This window comes from Rhinolophus sinicus, chromosome 2, assembly GCF_057876585.1.
Source record: "Rhinolophus sinicus isolate RSI-liver-muscle chromosome 2, RSI-T2T, whole genome shotgun sequence".
NCBI lineage: Eukaryota > Metazoa > Chordata > Mammalia > Chiroptera > Rhinolophidae > Rhinolophus > Rhinolophus sinicus.
Window position 1 is genome coordinate 85,630,512 of NC_142502.1, and position 15,482 is coordinate 85,645,993.

The 15,482-nt window shown below is 37.0% G+C and overlaps 1 protein-coding gene across 2 annotated transcripts in view; it reads right to left on the reverse strand.

Moving 5' to 3' along the window:
* GFRAL (GDNF family receptor alpha like) overlaps positions 1 to 15,482 on the reverse strand; it is a 64,235-nt gene that overhangs the window by 17,405 nt on the left and 31,348 nt on the right. The gene's annotated exons all lie outside the window — the stretch shown is intronic.

Genomic DNA, 15,482 nt, shown 5'->3' on the forward strand with positions numbered 1-15,482 from the left:
ATGGGGAAAAAAGGAAAAAAGAAAAGAAAAAGAAAAAGAAACAGAAAAAAACACCTACTTCATATATGACTTGTGAAAATCAAATTAAGACTTATAAAATGAATAGAATAGTGTTGAACACATAGTCAGCAGTCATTAGGGTGCAGGACTGAGTAAACAAGACAAGTAAGCTAGTGTTCATAGCCAGGGTACAGCTTTAAACTGGCAAGCAATATCTCTGTGTGTTTATTAAACCTTCATTTGAATGATATCTCATAGAGCTTCAGTTTGTTCTATGTTATTATTTCACAAAGTTGAGATGAGTTTGCAAGCAGATCCATTAAAATGTTCCTTGCAGGTTTTCAAATGGTAGGTTTATTTTCAAGAGTTTGTCAAGATCTGGATACTATTCATATTAATGCAATGTTTTAAAGATCAGCTCTGGCTGTTAGCCATTCACTCTCTGCAGTTTCTTTGAGGCAGGTGATAATATTCTCAAAGAGTACCAACATCGGATAGTCATTGTTTTCTAAAAGAAGTGATTTGGAGTGAAAACAAATGCACAGAAGAATTTGATCTATAGGCTCTACCTCTCTGTTCTGAAGACTGGTGCCTTCCAGGATAGCCCCAAGTACACCATCAAAAAGGTAAGAGCATTCACAAAGTCTCTCCTGGTAACTGAGTCTACTTATAGCTATCCTTGGGAGGTTAGGCAAACCTCACGTGAATTTAAGGGGTCTGAGATTTTTCTACGAGGAGTTCTGATGAGATGCCAACTGCCAGGACAAAGTGTTCTTTAAAATTGCCAAAGTTAGCATGGGAAATATGACTTACAAAGTGTGATTAAAAAAAAAATTACGATGAATGCTGCTGCCAAGTGCCATCCAATGGAAAGGTAGGAATCTTCAATATGGGAAACAGTGCGTCGAACTTTAGTAACAGTGTGTGACAAGTTTCATTCAACTTGTTTGGTGCAGTCAGTTGGGTGTGAGCTACGGTTGAGAGAAGGTGTGGTTTTTTTGTTTGTTTGTTTGTTGTTGTTTTTTAATTTAAATTTCTTGGGGTGACAATTGTTAGTAAAATTACATAGATTTGTTTTAAAGTGTGCCATAAATTGTCCTCCATCATGACAAAGCCCGTGTCATACATCACTTCTAGTACTGCAATTTGTATCAAATAAAAACACTACGGTGTGTCCTCATCCACCTTATTCATGGGATCTGGCACCATGTGACTTCTGGCTCTTCCCCAGAGTCAAAATGACCATGAAACGTAAATGTTTTTAATCTATTCAGGACATTGAGGCAGCCACAACAGTGCAACTAAAGACCCTCACGAAAGAGGACTTCCAGAACTGCTTCAGAAAGTAGCAAGAATGATGTGATAAGTGTGTTCGAAGTGAGGGTGGTGTATTTTGAGGGGGATTAATGGCAATGCATCTTTTACTATAATAATTTTTTTTAATTTAAACATTCACTGTATCTTTTGATCACACCTCATACTCTAGAACATTCAGGTTTCATATCAGAGGTTCAAACAAGTAATCTTATCTGGCTGATTTTTCCCCTCTCACCCTTTGGCTGCTCTTCATCTCCAAGCGTAATTTCACTCAGTGTGAAACACACATTCTGCACTTTTTTCTGAATATCGTATTTTGTATGCTGATGCTCAAATGATGACACTGTTCTGATGTTTTCTGACACATGGCCTTTATCCATCAAATCACTGGTTATCAATGTGGACAGTGAAATTGTGGGGACAATGAGAGTTCTTCCCATGATCCATGTTTACTTTTTCATGTTTATAACATGAAAGTCTTGGTATTAATACATCTGGGATATATTAATAATTTATTTATACTTAATAAAAAACAGACATCACCTCACTATTCTTTAATCAAAACCATGCCTCTCTTGCTGTTGACTCTGGGGATGTTTAATTGTGTGGGGATAAATGGGAGGTGATGAGATCTTTCCCTCCACTGAATTGGTAAACAAATTGAAACACATTTAAGAATCATGATTCTAGGGATGGTATTTCTTTTGGTGTTCTGAGACATGTTCCAGTAAGCAATTCTCAAGACACCAGTTGGTGTCCGACGTTTCAACTGTATTCTGACCATACCTACCCAGAGATAGAATCAGATTGAACAAGTTAAGGATTCAGTCCCATAAGACTGCCCCCCATCCCAGACACCAGTCATGATTCCAGGTTCGTACTTGTACTTCTGACCAGCTAGCTATAAATCAGGGAGTTTCGAACAACCCCCTCCAACTCAGAATGCCAATTGCATGTCTAAGTTATTATCTGTACTTCTGACCGACTGGCTATAAATTAGAGGTTTTCATGACCTCCTCCTCAGGTTTGATGAATTTGCTAGAATGGCTCACAGAACTCAAAGAAACATTTTATTTACTATATCACCAGTTTATTATGAAAGGCTATAACTCAGGAACAGCCAGGCTGAAGAGATGTACAGGGCAAGGTAAATGGAGAGGACAGGGGGTATCTAAGCTCTCTCCAGGCACTTCACTCTTCCAGAACCTCCACATGTTCACCTACACAAAAGCTCCCTGAACCCAGGCCTTTTGGGTTTTTCTGGAAGTTTCATTGCATAGGCATGATTGATTAAATCATTGGCTGTAGATTAAACCTCCAGCCCCTTCCTTCTCATCACTTATTTGGGTTCCGGTGGCAACCAGCCCCCATTCTTAGGTTACCCAACTGCTTTCCAAAAGTCACCTCATTAACATAACAAAAGATACCCTTATTGCTCATACCACAGGAAATTCCAGGGGGGTTGAGAGTTCTGTGCCATCAGGAATAGGGTGGATCAACAGCATTAGCAGTACCTGGGAGCTTGATAGAAATGCAAATCTGCGGCCCCATTCCAGACCAACTGAATCAGAATCTGCATTTTAACTGGAAAACACGTTATACACATTAAAGTTTGAGACCAATTGTCTGAGTTCATTATCTGCCCTAACATCATTACAGAAACATCATATTTAAGAAGTCACTAATCTTGAGAAAATATGACACCTTAGATCTTCCAGAAATGATTATCTTCCCACACCACTTGTATGACAACATAAATGATTTTGCAAAAATTATCAATTTGCATGATTTTCCAAATCCTTCAATGTCTATAGTAAGAGTTACTATTTACTGAATTTTACTATGTTCTAGACATTATTTTTTTTGCATAATTTAACTGATATAATCTTTGTACCAGTATTCTGGGTTAGGATTGATTATTATATTTTCCATTTCACAGACAAGAAACTGAGGCACATAGAATGACTCACTTGTTTACAGTTACTTGTCTTGGAAATGATGGGGAAATTATTCAAACCCAGACATACTGGTGCCATATTGCCTCCCTAAGGCTATGATTTCTAATGAAGTCTGTTAACACTTTCAAACACCTCATCTGATTATTAGAGTAATTGTTGCTGATCACGGTTTTTAACCAAAATTCAGGAGTGGAGCTGAGGAAGAAGGGAGGTGGAAGAGGCCCTGATTATATTTTAGGTTTGAAAGCTAATAAAGTTTAAATACATTGATTTATCCCTGAGGCCCAGACCCAAAGAAATATCCAGAACTCTAAGTCTATAAATTAAATAGCATGAAAGCAAAAAGTTGTAGAATTTACCACAGATCTGAATTTTGACATTGGGTGGTAACTAAAGTCATTCTAAAGAAATGCTTTTTATTATTATTATTATTCTCTTAATTGTTAATTTATAACACACATGTCTTTTCTCTAAAATTCTAAAGAGTTTTCCAATAATGAAAACAAGATCCTAAAGGAATAATCACTAATTTCTAAGAGGAAAAACATACATTTATAAGTGAGTGTCTATGAATTTGATAGACTACAAATTCACAACGGAGTTACTTCAATCCAGAAAATACAAAATACTGGACTATTTAGAGGCTATGTTATAAATATGAATACAGAGAGAGAAACTCTGTTGAATGTTCCTTGGAAAACCAAGACTTTTTTTAGCACCTGGACTGAATTTGAAGGAAACTGGACCTGAATTAAAGTTTTGTGTAGAAACCAAGAAAAAGTCAGTGGTTTTGGCTAGATGAAGTGATTTATTTAAAGCCAAAATTTAACACAAAGCTCCTGGAATATTAACCTATATGATTTGGCTAAAAGGGAAGGTGATGTGTGTGTATGTATGTATGTGTGTGTGTGTGTTTGTGTGTGTGTGTGTGTGTGTGTGAGAGAGAGAGAGAGAGAGAGAGAGAGATATTTTGATTTTGCAATGGAAATGTCTTTCACAATTCACTTAGCTCACTGTTTTATTTATAGTCTATAATCTTCCTTTCTCAGACAGCCAGTGATCAGACGACAATAAAAATTAAAACAAGAATTTACAAAAGTGAGTTTGTGCCTTTATTAATCCATTTTCACAATCTTATTTTGCTAAAATTATTGTAACATTTTATGTAGTTTAGGGAAAATGTATATAACTGTGTATCATGTTCCTCCATATATGTACCTCCATATATATATATATATATATATATATATATGTATGTTTAAAGGACTTTCTGTTAAAATGCTCGCTAATGGAATGTTATTTTTAGATCAAGACCTTCACGTGGAATAGACAGATGAAATGTTCTAAGACAAGATGAAATACAGCCAAATAATCTATCCATTAAATCCACACAAGTAAGATGAATAAAACAGTATTACTAGCAATCTTGGTATCTAAGATGAGTCCTTAATAAATAGACTGGTGAGAAATAGGGCTTCAAAAAAGAAATTAAGTGATCGAAATAGGTACTAATCAAAAAGCCTCTTTTCTTAAGCTTCTCAAAAAACTATACATATTTTTAGGGGTTTTTCTATTAATATTTCACAAAAGCCAGCTAGTTTTGCAAACCTTTCAGGGACAATCTTCTTTCAGCCTTATTATTAACAGCTAGAGCTAACTATATTATATGGTTCATTAAGGATAAACACACATTTAAGAGCAAATATGTGTTAAGATCAATTGCTTATTTACAGTGTTACTACCATCCAAGTATCAAAGGTAAAATAGTTACCTACCAGTCAGACTTTTTGGAAGTTGATCTATAAAGAGAAAAAGTGTTGGAGCTTGAAATATTTTTATTAAAGTGGGCAGTAGCAGCTTGGTCTTGTTAATTCCTGATTCTTTTGCTCAAATATTTGAATTGAAAATTCAAGCTTAAGTGGAAACACAAATAAGTGAGGCTCTTAATAGGAAAGTTGTATTATTAGGAGAGTTCTAATAAGGGAAAGAAAAATGATGGTATTCAGAAAACAGTACTGCCATAGAGATATACTAGACATTGGTTCATTCATTCATTCATTCATTCATTCATTCATTCATTCATTCATTCATTCATTCACTCACTCACTATTTATTGAGTGGCTAATTTGTACCAACTGTGTTTTTCTGCACTGGGGTGTAGCAGGCCACCTTGAGAGCTGCACGGTATTAGTCCTGCCTTTCTGAGCACAGACGTTTCTCATTCCCTGAGAGGTGTGAGTAAAAAGAGACTCTGGGACCTATGGCCAGTGACTAGGTATTTCCCACATGTAGATTGGAGCAATGGTTCCCAAACATGGTTGAAAATAAGAACCACCTGGATGATTTTTCTTTTCTTTTTCTGAGCTCCACCTAGGCCCACTGAATGAGAACTGAGGTTAGAGCCAAATATATATATTTTAAACAAAGTCTCTAGATATTTCTGAGGGTTAACTGGTTTGAGAACAAAACTTCAATGCCCATCCTCTCAGTACTTTTGGGTTGTGTCATGCAGGAGACCCTGCTCGCTGCGCCATTTGTCATGCGGGGAGGCCTGCGGGGTCTCTGCTCCCGCTCCCCACAAGAGAACGCAAGATATGGTGAGGCCAAAAAGGAACACCCACGGAGCCATAAGTAGGGGAGTCATATCACTATATTCTCACTGGCGGCATCCGCCTCTCTGCAATCCACTCTTGTTAGCTCAGCCACCATCTTCTTGCTAGCACCCATTTTTTTGCTAGCGTAGCTACAGCAGTTATATTAGTGGACAATGGCTCACTGGTTACAGCTGACGGCCAACTAGCCACAGCTGATGGCCATGCAATCACAGTTGCACAGCCAGCAAAGGTGCTACTACCTGAGCCAGCACCTTTCTATGTGAGGCCGAGAGCCTGGAAACTGCTTTCTGGGGCTCTCCCCACAAGTTGTATTTGTGATAATCAGGTTCTTAATTAAGAATGGAATAATTGCTCCTAATAGAGTGGTGGAGCCAGCTGGCCTTGGTGAAATATTAATATAGAAACTCCTAAAAAATGTGTATTGTTTTTGTAAAGCATTAGAAAAAGAAACCCAATGGTCTAGTCTTCAATCCGGAACCAAAAACAATAGTTTCTAAAGACAGACTGTCATGCAGGGCGGCCTGCGGGGTCTCTGCTCCCGCTCCCCACACAAGAACGCAGGACATGGTGAGGCCAAAAAGGAACACCCACGGAGCCATAGATAGGGGAGTCATACCACTATATTCTCGCTGGCGGCATCCGCCTCTCTGCAATCCGCTTTTGCCAGCTCAGCCACCATCTTCTTGCTAGCCCCCATTTTTTTGCTAGCGTAGCCACAGCAGTTATATTAGTGGCCAATGGCTCACTGGTTATAGCTGATGGCCAACTAGCCACAGCTGATGGCCATCCAATCACAGTTGATGGCCATTTACTACCTGAACCAGCACCTGTCTATGTGAGGCCGAGAGCCTAGAAACTACTTTCTGGGGCTCTGCCCCCACACAGACAATTAAAATGTATAGAATATTTGATATTGAACAGGCACTTTATACACTTAATCCCATTCACACTGTCTAGATCAGGGGTGTCCAAACTTTTTTCAACGTTTTTTACCAAGGGCCATATGCAGTAAAATACACAAACAGCTGGGCCACTCACTCGAGGTGAAGTACATATTGCCTCACCTGGTTTATTTAAGTAAACTAAATATATTTTTGGAATTTGCTGTGGGCCAATTAACAATGAATTGCGGACTGCAGTTGGCCCGCGGGCCTCAGTTTGGACACTCCTGCTCTAGATGAATATGGAGTCTCTGGCATGCCCTAATAGGAGAGTTACAGCACAGACCCCTCAAATTATGGAGCAAGACTATGCCATCTGCAGTGGAGGACCATCTGCCATTTGAAATATCGCTAATAACATGCTGCTGGGTATTATCAAATCCGTTATGTCATTTGTTCTTAGAACGGTGAATGCAATTTGTCGGTGCTAACTGTAAATGGACAGCTGCCACACCACAATTCCATGAGAGGTGGCCTTAGGGAACAGTGATGAAGGGAATCCTCCCAAATGGCAGTGAGAGCAGTACTTTCTCACTTTGTAGAGAAAGAAGTGGATTGAAGTTAAGGCAGCAGTAAATTGCTTGATTAGAGAAACGAAAAGAGCAAACTTCAAAGATTGTAGACCAGGAAATGAGGTGGAGAGGGATGTGGGAGGACCCATCGTAGTGGCACAAACTAGGCAGATCTTCATATTCAGGTTAATGCCTAGCAGAGAGTATCCGCCACAGATCGACCCTCAACAATTAGGTCAACTTGTGATCTACTCATGGAGGCCAACCATGCCCAATGCCTGCACAGTGAGCATGAAGAGAGTAGATACGGCGGCAAGGATGACACTATGCATGGGCCCCACAGAATGGACTCACTCTCGTTAAAGCTGATCCATCAAACTTCTTCCAATGCTGAATGTCACACCCTCCAGCAAAGACAGAGACCTGTACTGAAACCTCAATTTGGCAGGTTGGTGACAGATTGATGATTCCATAATCCTTCCACCCCGAAAGAGGCAGTGATGCATCCCTACTGGAATTTATTCCTATTCTGGATATGGATTTGCCTTTGTGCCTTACCATCAAAATGCTTCCTCAAGTGCCTAATCTATCTTTGTGCAGATGCAACCTAACAGTACTGAACCTTGGACCTTGAGCCATATGCCTTCTTCTTCCCTTCCCAGTGCTTTTCAGCCACTGCCGCTGAAATGTACATTGGGCTCCACTGAGCATTCATGAATACACTATACAATTTCTAGAAAATCAAGGCTCATGGGGCTACTCCTGAGAGGTGGGAAACAGGATCCAAAGGATGAATGCTTTCCCCTTTTTTCTGTCATGAAGATTGTTTTATGATGTATTTCTCAAAGCACCTTGGAAGGTCCCAAAAGGAACAAGAAAACTTGAAAGAGCTAGAGTGAGAGTTTGAGCTTGTTACTCTTGATTGCATTGTGTAAAGTTTTACAATACAGATAAGAGCTCAAGTGTAAACAGGCTGGTTTTCAAGCAGAGATCAAAGAGATTAAAATGAGAACTCTATAACATTGAAAGTTGACCACTTCTAGATCCGCAATGGTAAGAGACAAGACTGAAAAAGATCTCCAGTTATAAAAGGCCTACTATTTCTGAGTTAAACAAATTGACTCAACTATGCAGCAACAATCAGCTTAAAGGTATTACATTTTCACTCAAGTCTATTGTTTAGATTAGCCTACACCATTAGAGAGAGGGACATGGGAATACGGAAGTAAGGAAATAAGGTAGACTTGGGAAATAAGACAAATTTGGGAACTAAGTCAAGAAAATACTTTTTTTATTATGGATACTGGAACACATAACAGAATAAAAGCAAATAAATTAGAAACCTGAAGCATCCTAAAGAGATTATATTGCCAAATAAGCCAGCAGTCGGCTTGCAAAAAGTGTGACTGCTAAACTTCAAAAGAATTTATAATCCCTCAAACTGTGTGAGCAGGATACGGTATGAGGGCACCGTGTTCCTGAGAGGGCACACTCTCGCTAACCTATTTCAGATATGGCTATAGAGAAAGATAGTTAAGGAAGAACTTCTAGAGGGCAAAATCAGAGCTACAGAAGGTGGGCTGTCCCAGTTATTGAAGGAAATCCACACTGCCAGAGAGGCTTCACAATACCTGTCAAGCAGGATGTCATTCCTGTGTTCTATAACTCTCCCATTTCTCATTATTTTGTATGGGAGTTTTTGTTGAGATCATGCTGTCCCTGTTACAATATATATATATATATATATATATATATAGTGTGTGTGTGTGTGTGTGTGTGTGTGTGTGTGTGTGTGTGTGCTGGGGGAAGTGGATGTTTATATTGGGGAGATGGCAAGAGATAACTGGTCTCTATAGTGCATGGGTTGCTTTTCTACTACAAGGTACCATTACATCTGGCTTGCACATCACCTGAAATCTAGCACAATCTTAAAATCTAAAATATAACGTATTGGGTAGGTGGGGAGATAACTGGGACTGAAAGTTAGAAGAGTGGTCTGCCTTAAAGATTGTAAATTAACGTAAGGAGTGATGATGTTGTGGCCATGAATGTCATCTCCTAGGGGAAGATTATAAAGTTACTCTAGTAGAGAGTCTACAGCTGAACCTTAAGCAACACAATGTTCATGGTCCAATTGAATAAGCCTACAAGATAGGTCTAGAAGAAGCATTCAGAGTGATCAGAGGAATAAAAGCCAAGAGAGGAAAAAAAAATATGTGTCAAGAAAGAAAGAGTATTAAACTATTCTTGAAGGTGGCTTAAAGTTCCAGTAAAACAAGGGCTTCTAGAATCTCTACATGGATGTGGTTGGTAACCTGTGGAAAAGCTATGAGTTTGGTGCAAAAGTAATTGCGGTTTAAAAGGTTAAAAATAATTACAAGAAACTGCAATTACTTTTGTACCAACCTAATACTTTTGTGATGGGGTCTATACCTGAGGCCAGGCTGGAGTGGATGGACCCGTATGTAAAAGGTGAGGAAATTGAAGTAATGAACACAGGCAACTCTTTGGGGAAATTTGGCTGTGAAGGGGAGGAGATAGACTATGAATCAGCAAGGGTTTTTTTTGTTTTGTTTTGTTTTATTTTTATTTCTTTTTCTTTTCATACAAATGGAGATCCTTGACTGTGTTTAGAAATGAGTAGAGTACTTCTATTTCCAGTAGAATGACAAAATTGACACCATGACCAATCCCTCGTTCACAGGAAGTGCTGAACAAATTTCAAATGAAATCTTCAAATGTAGAAAAAGCATTTACTAAAATTTAACATTCATTTTTCTAAAGGGGAGTTGCAATCTAGGCATAGAGGAGAACTTCTTAATCTGGTACCGAGTATCCATACAAAACTTATGACGAACATTACACTCAATGGTAAAATGCTGAAAGAAACAAGACAAGTGTGCTCACTATCACTATTTATATTTTTTTCCTGTGGGTTCTAGATATGGTGGGGGCGGGGAAAGACAAAAACTGAGAGGAAAGGTGTGAGTGTTGGACAGAGGAAACAAACTATAATTATTGAAGATCAAATGATTACATAGGAAATACAAAACAATTCAATAAATTGTTAAATTTCATGAGTATTTAATAATGTTCTGCATACAAATTCATGTGTAAAAATCAGTTGAATTCCTGTAGTTCAATCACAAAGAGTTTGAAAATATTATCCTAAACAGATACTATTTATGTAGCAATTGTAATTTTAGCAATATCTAGAAATAATTTTAGCAAACTATGTAAGAAAAATATCACTGAGAAATTATTTTTATTGAGAAAATAATAAAAAATTTATTGAAAGATATAAAACAAACTATATCCATGTATTGGAAAGCTCAATATCATTAAAAATAATAAAAAGACAAATGTCCGGTGGCAGGTGAAAGGAGGGGAAGCGGAGGGGTGCTTAGTGGGGTCCAGGACCTGCCGGTCCCAGGGAATGGCAAGAGGTAGGAACACACAGGAGCTAAAGTTCCAAGCTCTTCACATATGCTCCATTGGAGTTCATTTACAAAACATAAATTCAAAGATAAAATTATGAAGAATTTCAAGATGATGATCGCAGAACATGAAGCCCACATTTAGGGCCCTTCTGGGCATAGAGCCCCCTGTGTGACTGCCCTAGACACATGCCCATGAATTTGGCCCTGCTGATACCCAGGTCCTACCTACATATAATGTAATTTTATTTGTTTATTGTGCATCAGAAGTTTTAATCTCTTTGTGATTCTCGTCTTCAATAAAGATTGAGAACCTCTGCCCTAGACAATATCATGCATGTGTGTATTAGTTATATATCATGCACGTGGGTATGAGTATATGGTAGGTTACCTCTGAGTTGGGGGAAAAAAAGATATAATATCAAGGGCACTTAAAAGGTAAAAAATAATGGCAATGTTCTGTATCTGAGAATGGTATATACCATTATTCCTCATAGTTATTTTTATATTATAAATTTTCTTTGGTAACTATGAATCACTTTAAGAAAACATCTTTTAAAATGACAGTTTTATCTCGTTGAGCAACAATGGTTGACTATTCAAGAAACTGAAAATGTTCCCATTTATATAATCCAGATAACACATAGTAGGGTCAAGATCTGAGCCCAAGACTATGATATACCATCACTTTGCCATAAGAGACCATGAATTTAGGAGCATTGTAAGAGGTATGCAGATCAGTGAATCCTCACATATCAGTACAAACGTCTGATACAGACAACAAATGTGATATTTACTGGTACTAAAAGAAGCAGATGTTTTAGGCAAAGTGTATGCATAGGTAGAAAGAAATAAAATATTTCCAACAAACCACTCAAACGATGCTCAGCATCATTTATAATAAAAATGCATATTAAAATAATACGATTTTTCTCACTAAGAATGTGATTAAAATTAAGAATGTGATTTTCTCTAGTTGCTACCAAATTTAAAATGCAAAAATCCTGTGCTCTAGTAATCTTACTGTTCAAAATCAATTCTATTGAAATGCCATCTAAAGTGTGCAATAACATTTATTACAACACTGTCTATAATAAAAAAAGCACTCAACCTAAATGTTCATATTAATAAATTAATTAAATAAATTTTATACACACACACACAGAGGGTACCAAAAAAATGTATATACATTTTAAGAAAGGAAAAAACTGTATTAAAATTACACTGATGGTAACTACTTTGAGCACCCCTTGTAATTGCAGAAGTCAAGTGTGACTTGTATTCATCTTTTGTTATTGGTGTATATTAAGTATTACAATCTTAACACAGTTTTTCCCTTTCTTAAAATGTGTATACATTTTTGGCACTCTCTGTTTATATAGATAGATACAGATAGATAGGTAGGTAGATAGATAGATAGATAGATAGATAGATAGATAGATAGATAGATGATAGATAGATACTGTAGGATACCATGCAGCCTTTAAAAAAATAAAGCCATCATATATGTACCTATATGTGCATGCTTACAAATGTGTTTACCATATATTTTTAAGTTGAAAAGCAAGTTGTAAAGCAGTATGTATAGTTTTATTCCATTAAAATATGTGTGTGTCAGGATGAGGAAGGCATTGGTTTCAGTGTATACAAGGTATTCAAGCTATGTGTATTATAAGTAAAAACAAAAAAGTTTGAAAGAATGCAAACCAATATTGTGAACTTTGACTCTCCCTAGAGAATGGGATTGGGGGAAGAATTTAAGTTTTTGTTGTTGTTGTTGTTGTTGTTGTTTTATTTCTGTATTCTTCAAATTTTGTTTAAGCTTGTATCACAATAGTATTGCTATGACTTTATTCCCTGTAGGATTTAATAGAGTTAGGCAGCCTGGTTTCATCTTTATTTTTTAAAATAATTCTTCAAAAAGAAGTAACTGAGTCTTTAGCGGCAGAATGGGGATATTTCCAAATCTCTTATAGAGGACTACAGTTGGCATAAAAAAAGACAACTCTGAGCAACATGAAAGAACATTCTTTCAGCGCGCTGTACACCCACACCTATGTGCTGAATCTTTCAGGGAACAGAGCAACTCAGCACAATGGCAATCCTTTCATTTTTTCCTTTTCTGTGGTCTCTCTGCATTAACCAATTTTTCTGTCTTCCATGTCTCTCATCTCTCTATCAGCTCTAATTTTCTCTGTGCCACAACTTTGCCATGTGCTGTAAGATACCAGAAAAACATCTGTATGGGTCCGGAAGTCAGTAGTTAAGTGGAAGTTTGTGACCAAATACTATTTGTTCAGGATGCTCCTTTGCCTACATCTGGTCCTGCAGGAAAGGTGGGCTCTTGAGGGCATTTTCCAAGCTTAACTCTGCAGCCAGACCTAAGAAGTTCTGCCTGACTGGGCGTTGGAGCACGCTGAAGATGCACAGCTTGTTGTCTGCTATTTCACAGGCATGAAAACGTAGCGGCCTGCGAGTATTTTGAATCCTGAGTCTACTGCATTTGTGGGTGTACAACCCTGAGTAAGCCATTTAATCTTTTAGCTTCCTTTATCTCATGTGTGAAACTGAGAAATTAATGAACAGCATCTAGCTCATGGAATAGATTAAGTGAGAAAATGTGACGGAAAATAAACACTCAGTAAATTCTATAATTGCTTATAATTATTAGAAGACTCTGACTTGGATACATCCACATAGATTATTGCCAGATGAATTTATGCTTCAAGCATCTGTTTTTCAAACTTCACAGAGAAACACATTAGTGAGTTATAAAATTCATTTAGGGTAGTAGTCAACATTGAAAAGAATTAATGGAATAGAATAATAATTATTAAAAAAAACAACAACCAGAAGACATTGCACATAAAAAGCTAATGTAAAATGCATTGCATACTGTGGCCTGAGTTCAAATGAGTTTGAAAAATAATCAAATGTGGCAAACTGAAACGCTTCCGTAACTGTCCTCTCAATTCTACTCAGTTCTGCCTCTTTCAAGTAAAGTGAGCAGAAGCTAAAGGGCTTTGGAAGCATGCTGTAATGATGGAACTTTTTGATAATGCGTGAGCATGCTGGGGTGATGTGAGAAGTCAGGGGGCAATGGTTAGAGAGACAGTTCATTCAAACACATGTTTGTGTTATTTCCCAAGCATATGGGGCAGGGGATGAGGATTTGTTAGAACTATCCAGGCCTCAGGATTTGGTTCTTGTTTTTTGTTTAATATGTCTCTTATTCAAGTACTGGGACTGTGACGGAAGACCTTTAAGGTTCCTTTAATTTCGTCAACTTCTCACTTGAAATTCCTACTTTTAGTAGATAATGTTTGAGGAAAAAATCTCATAAAGTTTAGTCTTATTAGGTGAGTGAAGAAATCATTTTGAATTTTCATTTTTCTAAAGCATTGTACTTCAATGTTTATGGAATTTTAAGCACCATTTCTATATTTCTCTACAGATATTTTTTGCTCTGTACAGGTTATAGTAGCTAAAAACAATGAAAGTAAATATAACCATAATTAAAAACACATGAAATTAGAATTAGGTTACTGGGACTGGCACTTCTAAGGAACGTATGCCCAAGGAACTGAGTTATCACTAACCTGTAGGATCTGCATGTTTTTGGGGGTGGGGGAATACCATTTAACATGAAGAAAACACTTATCGATAAACATGATAATGTAAGTGTATATATTGCTATTGGTTTAAAATTATTTTAATTGGTATTTTCTTCTGTAATATTATGAGACACTTGTTATAAGGACCTTTAGTTCCAACAGAATTAGCCAGCTAATGTTGATCAGAGAGTGAAATTATTTAGAAAAGATGACTCAACATATATAATGCTGCAATTTTCCTCTTTGAATCCTGTTTCAATTGAAATATATCTGTAGTGCTAATTATCAAAATTGCAGAAATCCCACAGAGAACTCAACATATGGTTGGAATAAAAACCATACACTCTGAGTTGTATGTCTATTACCTAATACACAACAAATCACAGTTATAATCACATTGGCTAATGTGTATCTCTTTGGTATATGTAAAGAAAAATATAAAAAGTAATAAAAGGTGTGTGTAACTGTAGGTAGTGAGCTAGATATAGGTATAGGTACATATATAAATATATACAAAGCTGTATCTCTCAAATATTTTCATAAATATAAGGATTTGGTTTGCAATGAAACATTAAGTATCTATTATTTCCACCTGGGAATGGTGTTTGCAGGTTTGGTGGTTACAACTAGGGTTCTAGATTCCTGGGGATGTTTTGAAATTTGGATGGTTGCATGGACGAACCCTAAAGATGAATAATGGAGAGGTCTTGAATTAGTATGTGATCACAACCTTAAGTTCTTTTTATAAGACTCAGAGAAAAATCCCTCTCAACTACTTGCTCACTTTAAGACTCTGGACAAATTATTTAAATTTCTAAATCTCAGTTTTCTTATTTCTAAAATAGAATAAACAATAACTTTACAAAATATATTTTCCATTCCATCATTACAGATATATCCGTCTACATATTAAAGACCAAGGGGAGAAAAACTAAATCCAAAAGTAAATATGTTTACATAGGTCAGGACGGCCATATGCCATACAGTAATTAAATTAATGATCCCCTGAAGAATCCAACCTTGAGGGTACGCATCTTTGTGTAGTCCCCTCTCACAGTGACTTTGAACTTGGCCATGTGACTTGCTTT